Source organism: Dendrobium catenatum, unplaced genomic scaffold (assembly GCF_001605985.2).
Source record: "Dendrobium catenatum unplaced genomic scaffold, ASM160598v2 fragScaff_scaffold_1024, whole genome shotgun sequence".
Classification (NCBI taxonomy): Eukaryota; Viridiplantae; Streptophyta; class Magnoliopsida; order Asparagales; family Orchidaceae; genus Dendrobium; species Dendrobium catenatum.
This window is the reverse complement of record NW_021319486.1, coordinates 3,617,775-3,630,854: the sequence shown is the minus strand read 5'-3', so window position 1 is coordinate 3,630,854 and position 13,080 is coordinate 3,617,775. Positions and strand designations below refer to the sequence as shown.

Genomic DNA, 13,080 nt, shown 5'->3' with positions numbered 1-13,080 from the left:
CTTTGTTCTGTTAATTAGAATATCACCATCATTGGTTTAATACAAGGTTTAAAATTGCGTAAATAAGCCTCGAGGCGGTGTGAGGCGTAAGCCTCACGGACGATTACGCCTCACGGACGAAGAATTGCGTAAATGAAAATTTAAGGGTTTTAGCAGGCAAATAATAGTAAGATTCTATCATATAATAAAAAACATCTAAATGGAAAGTGAAATTAGTGAAAAGTAAGAAAATAAATGCAATAAAATCATGCCCGAATGTACAGAACCACAAAATATAAGTCTATCAAAACTCCCAAAGTACAAATCAGAAAGAACATATTAAACTCTCTCCCATACAACCCTATAGACCGCAGCATATTGAAGTAGGCCGGTGATGTCGCAACATTAAATGATATGACATTCTCAAAAAAAAAAATCTGTTAATATCCATGCAAACCTGCTGTTGACCCGCTCTGGTACCAGCTGCAGGCATCATCTGTGCTTGTTTTCTATCCTCACCTAGATTAGTCATATATTGGTCCATAGGATCTCGTGCACATCTATTATGTATAGTGGAGGAAGAGCCCTTTCTACTCTCGCTCCCGAAGTAAGCACCATGTTCGACCCTTTCATCAAATTGTTCATGTTGTAAATGTTTGGTTGTGGTCCTCTTTTTCATATAAGTTGTAATTTCTTCCTTCACCTTATCCGAAACATTCACACAAGGTGATACATTCTTATGTGAGTCGAATAAGTGTTCCTTCATGTGAGTTACTCCTCCCTTCACCACCTTATCACAAAAATTACATATTAAATACACGTATGTCTTCTCGCCGCCTCCTACATCAACTTGCACATTGTATTTCCAAGAAGGGTCACGTCGCAATGACGTATTTGTCTTTTTCATGCCCCTAACCATGTTTCCTAAAGCACAAATGCAAAATAAAACACAAACTCAAAAAAATTAAAACCCTAGCTTTCCTATAAGTTGAAAAATTAAACCCTAAACTTAAAAAAAAATCCTAAGAACACTTGAAGAAGTGATGTAGAGGGGCGGCTGGAAACAAAAGACTCACCACCGAGAGGCGGCGCCGGTGAAAATGTGCGGGAGAGCCGGATCGGGTGTCTGCGTGCTTCCTGCGCGGCTTCGGTTGACGTCTTCGGTCGGGTAAGTGGGTATAAGGAAGAATTTAAGAGGTTTTTTAAGTAAGTGGGCCCCCATATTAGAGGTGTACGCCTCAAAGGAAATTGTGCAATAATGCTAGTGAGGCGTGCCTCACTCCACCTAAGGCGTACACCTCATGATTCCTGAGAATTGCCTAGGCTTTGAGGCTATTTTGGAGCAAATTGCGCAAAGGCGCTCCTCGAATTGCGCAATTTTAAGCTATGGTTTAATATTTGATAAAATTATTTGCTTCGTCATCAAATAAAAGTTGTTATTTTTAATAATTGAAAAATTCAAAAATATCATCTTTGTTTTTTGAAGTAAACAATTTTTTTTAAGTTCACCAATTCACCCATCTTGGTATGCCTAAGGATAAGTTCACTTAAGCTTAACATGCTTATCGAACTTTCATGGAGTAGCTCCAGTAGACAAGATTCGAGAGAGTCAACTTAGATGCTTTAGTCACACAAAACAGTGGCTTTCTAATGAGCCGATTAGGAATGCAAATGTATTAGATTTGACTTATGTTAAGAAAGATAGAGGTAGACCTAAAAAGATTTGGTTAGAAAATATTATAAATGACTTTTCTTTATTAGATTTAAATAGGAATTTAGCTTTTAATATGGTACAATGGAGAAAAGTTTTTATGTAGCCGACCTCACATAATGGGGTAAAGGATTATTGTTGTTATTGTTGTTTTTTTCCTTTAATAAAAGAAATTAGTAATATTTTTAATTTTAATTAAAAAAAATTAGTCATATTTATAAAAATATGATCGGTAAAATATTTATGACTAAGTTGAAAAGTTAATCATAATATTTCTTTAGTTTGATAAGATAACAATTATTTGCATATGATTTCTCTAACTCAATAAATATCATATGCAGATCCTTTTGTATCAAAATGATCAAAAAGTTTTTAGTAAATCAATAATACTCTAGGGCTCAAATTCAATGATTTAATCCAAATGTGGCTGTAAGTGTCTCTCGTTACTCCTCACGTTAATCATGATTTTTCTTGTTCATCCAGAAAGAGCCGTGCAAAAAAAATTCAACCTGCACACTCCAATACATAATTTTTTAATTTTGAAGCAGCTAAGCAAAGATAATTACATGGAAATGAAAAAAAAAATGGGAATTAAAAACTCTCTCAATGTTTTACTAGATAAATCCATTATTTTATTACAGACATTGTAGATTAAAGAAGCATACAAAAGAAAAAAAAAAAAAAGTAAAAGCAAAAATGCATTTAAAGAAGCATATGTTGTTAACTTTGAATAGTTAAATTTCATTCATCAAAGGTTTCTCCATCTCCCATGCTTTAAGCTGTATTATGTTCACATCTTCAACCCCATTGTTGAAAGCAAAAAGATATGCACTTGGACCAACGATAAAATTTGGATAAATCCTTGATATTATGTTAAGTCTTTTCCTTTGCTCCAAAGCTCTCTAGTACCAAACCATCAATCTGTAAAAAATTAACAAAGGGATTAAACATTATAAACTATAATCAATAACTATTATCAAAGCAAACAACAAAATGTAAATCCGTTTATTCTCTTGATTACATTCAAAAGCTTCATTCAATGAGATTTTTTTTTCCTCTAGAGGTGTAAACCTATGAAAAAACGAGATTTTATTAGATTCACATAGCAAAAACAAGTTATATACTAAGAAAAAAATTGAAATCAACATACTAAAAGTTTTGTATTGGATGATTCTTGAGTAAGAATTTTCAAAGCAGGTTTAGTTTGTGGTTGACTCTTCAACTGCTCCAAAGGTTATTTAGAAAATATCATTTTTAAATGAAAATCATTATCAATGTTACTAAAATTGATGGGATGATATGACAAATCATCTTAATCAATGGTTGAACAATTTCCTGAACTTCTCTATGTCCCTCCTCAGTATGCCTTCTCTTATCACAAGTTATGCTATTGTATCCACTTTGTCTATATTTACCACAATGTAGCTTCACATTGGCTCTTTCTAACTTTTTTTAGAGTGAATTTGTTGCTTCTTCATCGATAATTCTTCTTTGCATCTTCAATGCCCCGCACCTCTTTGCTTTATTATACCTTGGTGGCAATGGTGATATCATGTTACTTATTGGCTGCTCATTAACATCATTCAAAGGTTTTATGTTACATTCATAACTTCTCATATAAGTCACTATCATATAGTAGGGTTTTCTTCAATATTTGAAATGATTTGTTTTCCATTAAGTTTGACTTTTTGCACACTTAAACCAATCATCAACATCATCGTCGTCATCAACATCAACTTCATCACTATCGTTATTAGCATCACCATCTCTACCTCTACATTACTGTTAATATCATTTATCTCAGTTAAACCACCGAATAATTGTGAGAAATTTGAATCTTCAAGCCACTCAGTTGGTATTTCTTATATAATTTACATCACTTTTATTAAAATTTAAGTTGAAACTTTAAAAATAAGTTTTTTTTTACTAAAAAGCTTAACGAAACTTTGTCAATTTCTTTTGATTTCCTGCCTCTTAGTTACCTTTATTTTTTCCTATTGTAAAATTTATAAAAGTTATCAAATGTAAAGAAAAATAAATAATCAAATTTGCAATATCAAGTTAATTAGAATTATACCTCTCCTTGTCGTTCGATAATATTCAACTATGTGTCTATTTGCTCAGGAGAAGTGGGCAAGGTAGGTGAGGTAAACAACGACAAATCCATGGCAAAATGTCTGTAGTGGAAAGGTATAATCAAAATTAACTGTAATACAAGCCTCTCGAGCAAATAAAAAAGTGAATAAAAATCATATACCTGTGAGACCTGCTATATTGACGCAAACGATGATCCCTGATCGATCGAATGAAGCTCGCTAGTGCGGGATCTGGTGCTCGGTGCGATCGATACGCACTGGTCGATCGATGGATGCTCGCTAGGGCTTTGGAACATGGTGGTAGATGCGATGCTCACAACTCGATCGATGGATGCTTGCTAGGGCTGCAGGATGTGGTAGTTGATGCATGTGATGCGGGATGCCGTGTAACAACCCAAACTCTTTACTATCGAGATATTTTTCGCTTTGGCCTAAAGACCTCACAGTTTTATCCTGTTGGTGTAAACTTCCCAGGATGTCTTCCGCCCCAGGATTTCTCTAGGATGAGCACGCTCAACTGTGGAGTTTCTTAAAGAAATTCCAAAAATTACACCAAAAGATAGCTCGATGTTTAAGAGTTTAGTTTCTTTTACTTAAGGGATTTCACAATATTTCCCACTTAAGTAAATGACATTCTCGTCAGTATTTTTATCCTAGAATCATCCACCAGGTAGATAGGTTCAAGCGGTGACTTCTGCCACATAGCACTTTGTTCCATACAGGATTCAATAGATGTCTCCCATGGCGTAGCACTTTGCTTGTTTGACACTTAGTTTCCATTTTCCTATTGGTGTATTTCTTCGATACCATTTGTAATAGCCTTAACTATTGAGATCTTGTCTGCTTTGGCCTTAACTATTGGTTTTGCCCTGCTGGTGTAACTTTCTAGGAGGTCACTAATCCCAGGATTTCTCCAGGATGAGCATGCTTAACTGTGAAGTTTTTTAATGGAATTTCAACAATTACACCAAAAAGTGCCTCATTATTTAAGAGTTTAGCTTCTCTTATTTAAGTGGTTTCAAACGCTGGGGGTTGAATTTGAGGTCGACGCCAGTTGCGTTGCAGGATGTGGGAGTCGACGCCGCTATACAATACTGCTAGGGTTTTCATGCTCCTAGAGCGTTCGAGGGTTTCAACGATTCATTGCTATCTATAATGAAAGTTGTAGGTTCTGTATTAATGTTTTTTTGCTTGGGACATTTGATTTTCTGTTAAAAGTTAATGGGAGGACCAAAATAGTCACATTTTAAAGAGTTGAGGGATCAACGGTCCCCAAAAGAGTTGGAGATCATTTTGGTCCCTCCTAAAGAGTTAAGAGAATAGTCTTAAAAAATAATAAAGAGTTAATGGACCATTTTGATCTTTTTCTCATATTAAAATACAAAAAGTAGAAAAATTCCTATGATGAAAGTAAAGTGGAAGCTTTTTTAAAAAAAAGAAGCAACTCAGGGAATTGAGGAAGATATGCGACAAAAATTCCCCCACTTGTTTGATAGTTTATGAAGGAAGTGAAATTTGGGGGCAAAATTTTAGAAAGGAGTCCAGATTTGTAATATTCAAAATTTTGAAATGGTAAATGTCAAGATTCATTTAAAATTTGTATGCTTGGTTTTTCACATCTCTCAAAAATGACTAATACTTTTTTTATAAAATCTTATATTTGTTTAGGATCATTATATATATGCACACATTTAGGCAATTATTATATATAAAGATATTGGTTTAAGTAAATTGTTTTATAATTTAAATTATTTAAACCTGAGTTATAATAATAACACTGTTCATACATCTAATTCACCATTCATCCAAACAATCCTCCCGTAGCATTGAATTGAGATTTTGACTATTTAAGTAAAAATGACATGCATTGACCGATTTGAAATGAATGGATATGAATGATTGTGATTTGTTTTAACGCTTTAAATTTAATAGGTAAATTACTTAGTTTAAAAGCTAATTGCTAAAAGCTTATGATGCACTGACGTTTCTCCTCACGGAGGCGTGTAATGTCCGACACGTATCCGACACGACACTTGTCCAACACACCTTCGATGTGTTAGGCACATCGAAAACATGTTTGATTAAAAAAATATTAAATATAAATTAGACATGCCTATCTTAAATACTTTATGAATTTTTTTTAAAAATAATTTATTGTATTTAAAATTTTTTATTTATTTAAAATATAAAAACTAAATTTCTTATTTCCTCTCGACAACATCAAATCAATCGTCCGCACTTAATACTTCATTCATTGAATGTTTTCATTTTCATTTCCTTTTGACGGATAACGACTTTGGTTTCACAATAATACTCAATGCCATCACAACATCAACTGTTGACGTCTTTATAACATCAACATTTCAAAACCATATCAACTTCAATGCCTAACATTGTCTTGACATTGATGCTTGACACTAGCAATTTATACACCAATTACTTGACTGCTCATTTTTGTCCGACGTCATCTTAATATTGATGACCAATGCCCTTTCAACATCGATGACAGATATCCTCTCGACATCAACATCTTATACCTACTGTTGTACTGCATAACATCAATGCCCAACTCTCAACAGTATTGTCATCATCTCTCTCATTGCCTGATACACAACATTGACGCCCGACTCTCGATATCCTAATATTAATCATTTTATGCACAAATTCTAGTTAAATGACTTATTATTTTTAAAATTAAACTTATTCAATTTTAATATAATATTTTAAAATAAAAATTATAATGTCGTGTCCAACTCATATCCGTGTCCTATATTTTCAATGATTGATGTGTCTCGTGTCCATGTCATGTTGTATCCGTGTCACCGTGTTCATGTCTGTGCATCGTAGCTATAAAAGCACTAAGGCAATGCCTACTCATTTTCCCATAAAAAGCAAACTAAGAACAACTTCAGGCCGTGAGATCAAAAGCCATAGAAAGAAGATATGGAAAGTAAGGTTTATTTTAGAAATTTTGATTTTATTTTATTTTTTTGTTTATTTTTTTTTTCTTCATTGAATTGACATCATATCGAAGTAATAGGCAAAAATAAATAAATAAAATTCGAAGTAATAGGCTTTGAGGAGTGCATGAGAAAAAAATATTTTGAGGTAAATAAATATTGAGTTTTTTTTTTTAATTTAATATGAATTGAGAAGACAGTTTTATAAATTGAGATATGTACATTTAATAAGGTGTTTATATAAGCACAAATTATTGAGGTGATTGGAGGTAACTTATCCTGTGGTTGATTATTATTTGGGTAAGATATATATATATATATATATATATATTGAAATGTTCTTTATATTAAATTATAAAGTTTATTAATATATTTAAAATGAGAGGTGTATGTTTTTAATGTTCCAATAAATGAAAATGAATGATGTATACCCCAAATGTTCAAAAATTAAATTGAATAAGCTTAAGAAAGGTCATGTATATGAATAGATTGCTAATGAATTATGGGCAATTCACTAGACTAGTTAATGATTATAATTTAATTCATATGATATTTAAATTCTATATTAGAGTTGTTTATCTTGTTGAGCTCTAAGTTCACCTGATATTATGTTGAATGTTACTTCGGGTAAAAGAAAAGTCAAAGTGGACTTGAATAAGAATCATGTTTTGATCGGTTCTTATTTTTGTATATAAATTTATTGTAAGGTGAATTCTGATTAGGTATGTGTATGATGAAAATTTAAATATTATACAATGAATACTAATATTTATTACAAGTTATGTAGTTAATTGAATGAAAAATTTTGAAAATGCTTCCGCTCAATTTATTTGTGTTGATAGTTAAATTTCTTCAAATCAGACATGTATTTGTTAGTTAAGTTGTATCTATATTTTTTTTATGCCTTTTGTCTGACCACAAGGAGACGTCATAGGGCATGACATATAACATCATAGTTTTGGCAGTCAATAAAATCTCACATATTATCCAATTAATTTTGTTCTCGTTCATTTGATTATATATGAGATTTGCATCTATCCATGACTTAAGAACTTTGCTTCATCCACAATGACATACTTCAGCACAGATGAAGGCCACTTGAAGCTCTCATGTTTATTCTTCTGCTTCATGTATTCAAAGACTGCTAATGTGCAATACTAATCAATTAACTTATTGAAAACAATGATAGTTGATCCATTAATCTTTGGGTAGTGCCATACCCGCTTATTAATAAATAACACAAACAATTTATGTGCTGCAAAAAATATTGAAATATCGTAAGCAACACAATACATTTATATGGTTCAAAAGTTATTATTTAAATATAAACTAGTATAATTTTTACCTACTATATGGCCATGTATATTTAACTGTCGAAGACACGACCAACTTCCATTTCTTACTCTAATTTCCTTTTTATTAGAGTTAGTCTATTTTGTCTGTCATTCAAGCTTTGAAGTAGGATAATTATTATTCATATATTGGGCAAAAAAGATCAATGACACATGGATCCATTAACTTATGCTATTTTTCCTATGGATCTATGAATTCTCCTATTAGAAATTTGTCATATTACACCCCACTTTTAAATTATATAAACTTTACATCAACTTTATTTACACATTGCATAGATGGGTTAGTATCCTTAGCCTCCTTCACCATATTATCATCCGATTTAGTATGACTATGGTAGATTCAATAACAATTTCTTCCACGCTCACTTGTATACCACAATCCACTCCTACACCTTTATTCCACCTATATACAAAATCAATAAGAGATCATCTTTCTGATCTAAATATAAATTGATTATTCTTCAGCTCCCAACTATAATAATAATTTCTGCAACTAAGTAGAGGAAGGCATGTACTCATCCATGTTTTTCCCTCCATACACCTTTTCAATATGATCACCAACTCTCCTGAAAAATGTGTTCCAATCTCTTCTCAACAATTCTAGTTAGGAGTAGTATGCACAATAGATTTGTAGAAATCTTCCTCATCAGCTGTGTACCAGTTTATGGTTAACAATCACATAAAAAAATAATATAATATTTAAAGTTTGTTGCCACTACTAATTAATCTAAATTAATCCTTAAAATACAATAATTTGCATGTAACCTTTATTTGTGAGAAGTTACAAATTTTGCTTATGAACACTTTGTTGCTATTATAGTTTAAACATCTTTAAGGGCTTTCTCTCTATGGAATTTAGTATAGGTCTTCTCCTGCTTTGAAATGACTTCTTAAAATAATATTGTATTTATATGGAAAATCCACTGATAGTGCAATGGGTTGGGGCTTTCTTTTTAGTTGTCTTTTCCACCTTCAAGATATTATCCTCAATGTGCATAATATCCTTGTTTATCCATTTAATTCTTTGCTTCTCCAATGACATCCTTCCCCATACACATTCATAGAATTCTACCTCCTCTTTAACTAGTGCTAACATCCCAATAAAAGTAATACTGTTATTTTCATGATTGAGGAGAATCCCATGAATAATAAAACGTAGACCTAACAGCTAGACATTTCTTAAACATTGTACTCCATGAAGGCATCTTTAAGGTCTATATATTCTTAAATTTGTTATCATTCATAAAATTCTCAGAGCGCACTGCTCCTGTTCATCTCCGCACTTCTCATCACTAGTATATTGACCAAATCCCAAACGAGTGTCTCAAACGCTGCACTCCATAAATGCATCTTCAAGGTTTGTATTCTTAAAGTTGTTTCCGTTTAGATAATACTCAATGAGCCTTCTGCTCCTGCTCATCTCCACACTCATCATTAGGATATTCACCAAATCCTAAACCAGTTATCTACTCAAATACTGCAATCCATAAAGGTATCTTCAAGGTCTATATTGCTTGACTCTTTCAAAAAGAGCACAACTTTCAAACTGCTTGATCATTTTCTTTATCACTCTACTTTTATATGTGACCTTGTCAATGTAATGCTTCTTCAACGAAATAACTCGTTTGGATATCTGTATGCATAACAAAACAAATCAAACAAGATAAGGGGAAAAAATAAAGTTGAATCCTTAGGCATGAACCTCTGCTCTAAAGCAAATGATCAAACACTTGGTTCAAACTCAGTTCAAACGAGATTCAAAAAAGGTTTGAATTCAAACCTCAGTTTCAAAGCTACTGGTCTAACTCTAGGTTTGAAGATTGAAGAAGGTTAGAACTTTTTCTATCCTTGTTCAAACTTTTGTTTTGAAGATAATGATTAAACCTTATATTTGAAATAGAAGTTCGAATAAGATTTAAATAAGGTTTGAACACAAAATATGACTCAAACCTAAATTTTATGCTTCAAACCAGGTTTGGATAAGGTTTGAACACCATATTTGAACTTTAATTCGAGCCTCATATTATGGGTACAAAACTTTTCAAACTTGCTTGATGTTTGTTTTCAAATCTAGGATTTTAGCCTGATGTCCAAAAAGCTCCTGATCGAAACTAGCTTTAGAAAACATTACCTTTCATCTTTTTTCTACTATAACCTAAGACATTCACTGCTGGTAGAGACGGCTAATACATTCTAATCTTAAAAGAATATATATTGACATTAACTTTTCTTACTAATGTTGGAAGGGTTGGTTTGATATTGGTTGCTGAAAGCTTTGAAATAAATGTGATACAATGAGAGTTATAGTCCGATCAAACGTTTTTTAAGATTGCCACAAAAGATGCTTAGAAGTGAGAAGTTTGAGCTATAGTTATGTTAGAACGTTCTTTTTAATATGAGGGAGTATCTTTCATATTTCAATATACAGGTGTTTTCTTCCTAAATGAATTTATGCGCATATTTTCCCAAATATAAGGGGCATCGTTATCTGAACATATGCATTGTGAGGCATATAAAGTTAAGCTTTCCAAGAAAATCTGAAAGTCTCACTCCTTAAGAGACACAGATGCATCTGAATTCATTTGAATATTTACAAAGTACAGAATCCACTATTTTGAGTGGATAGAAGAATCCATTGGGAATTAACCAACCTTAAGCATGTAGGCCCTTGAGTGTCATTTCAGTTTTCTTTTATTTCTGTTAAGGATGTGAGAAAGTAGTTATCTTTGAGGCGCCTGGTGGATTTGTTACGCTACCTTGCCTGAACTGGTAAAGAATAACTAGTATATATATTCATATATCTGCTATTGTCAGAATGTTGTAAAAGGACTGAACCATAGGTCTGATGAGCGTTTGAAGCTTGATTTCCTAGAAGTAATTATATGCTCTAGCCAACCTGGAACTCAAATTGAAAACTATTTCAGTATTTTGGTACTTCTGTTGTGGAGCTTCAGTAAGTCTCACAGTTGTAATTCAGATTCACAAATGTGATAAGTTTTGAGTTCATAAATAACTATGTATATAGATCTAAAAAAGATTTGTAGTATATTTTTGGGTTCTCATACGCAAGTTTAGAGAAGAAAATAATTATTAGAGAAAAATGAAAAGAGCATCCTTTCAGAAAAGAGAGAGAGAGAGATAATGCAGACAAGGAAATAACTTCACTTAGCATATGGATAAAACACCAGGAGATGCTTTGGTATTCTTATGCCGGTTATGCCTTGCTACCTGCCGCTTTCCTCCCTCCCGGTACCTGGATCATTCGGCTCCAAGAGGCAGTGGTATGTTCTTCTAATGCTAATCCATCATCTAATGAGCCACTGCAAGAAACTATAATTGGGTTTCAGGGAAAATTAAAATTGAGCATATTAGAAGCTTCAAATCAGGCACTTCTTGGAGAATAAATGATCATGTTTGTGAAATTATTTTTCATTTTTAGCACTGATTCTCTTGGACCAATATCATAATAAAATCTTTAGGTCATTCCAAAACTTGTATGAATGAAGTCATCCTGCAAAAGAAAATTGTTTATCTTATGCTTGTAGTTATTACATGTGAAGGATCAAATATTGGAAGCATGCACTATCATCTGGGTAAATTAATCTAGAATAGAGTCGCTGTGTTATCATGGTTTATATTCTAGTGTACAGTGCACTAAGATTTATAGCTAGCATGTTCTCCTACTTCTATAACTTAGGGTGATCGTATTATCTTGGAGGGAAATCTGTTTATGCAGTGACATATCCCTTCAAGGGACAATTGGAAAAGATGTCTTTAAATTTTCATGGAGATCTATTTTTTGAATGTAAGGTTGCTTTAAAGGAGCTGATTCCCACAAACATATGCTAGCTGTGAATCAGAGATGATCCTTAACTGCAAACTGGACTGTATTCATTATCTCTTAGTGCTGTCTTAGTGCAAGCCACCAAGTAACCTTTGTGGCGATCTCTTAGGGTTAGATAGGAAAGGTTCCAAGGTACCATGAGCGGGAATCCTATGTGAAATGATAGAATAATGGAAGATATATGAAACTTTCAAAGAGAAGATAACCTGTTTAGTGCAGATCTGACGTTGGAGATATAAATTTCAGTTCCGTTGATCAGAAGCATTCATGCTTGCAAACCTCTAAAACTCATAGTGTTGGAAGACATAGGTTTTCCATATGGTTCTACAGTATTTAACATCTTAATATGGGAAGTGATAAAAAATGCATTTAATAAGAAAGGGTGAAAGTAATACATGCTTGAGAAATTTTTCATCCTAGATCTTTGGCATAACGGTTTAGGCACACTAAAAACACATTTCTAGATGGGTTCCTTGCTTCCACTGTTTGATTGTTTTGTGCTAGCAATGTGTTTGCTTAAAATGTGATGCTATTGCTTTTAAGTAATTCATTCATTTATATATTTAACATCTAAAATTTTCTTTTTATAAAATATAACAATTATTTAATATCCATTAATGGACGTAACCCTCGACAACGAAGGAAGGGAAATAGGATCTTAACGAGCCGGAAATCACCATGATGGGATGAGGAAGTTGCTATGGGATCTTGTTGAGTGCATCAGGATGAACCAATCGTGAGAGGACGAGGAAGCCATGATGGGAGAAGGAATTCATGACAAGATTTCACTGGGAAGGGTCACGATGGGATGAAACTAGGTAGGGGATTCATGGGATTGATAGGGCGTGAGGTGGCAGTGGTGACACATTGGTAATGGAGTGGGTGGGAAGTGTCACAATCCAATCGAATAAGACTCACTAATGGGATAAGTCCTATCGTGTCGAGCTATGACAGTCAAATCTCTAGATCTAGTTTTAAAAATGCTTTAGATTTATTCTTTCAATTTAAATTTTAAAATAAACTACATACTACATATCTATTATAAACATTCAGAGTACTATAAATAAATTTATTTATTGGATCTCTTTTATTTCATCAAAATATATTTACAAGATCTATACTATAATACATGACT

The 13,080-nt window shown here is 32.8% G+C and overlaps 1 long non-coding RNA gene across 1 annotated transcript; it reads right to left on the bottom strand.

Moving 5' to 3' along the window:
• Positions 1 to 1,825: 1,825 nt before the first annotated feature.
• On the bottom strand, positions 1,826 to 12,393 carry LOC114580452. The gene is made up of 3 exons (XR_003701852.1): positions 12,152 to 12,393; positions 11,262 to 11,421; positions 1,826 to 2,611 (listed from the first exon to the last, which is right to left on the bottom strand). It is a non-coding gene; the product is annotated as an uncharacterized LOC114580452 (long non-coding RNA).
• Between the last annotated feature and the right edge of the window lie 687 nt (positions 12,394 to 13,080).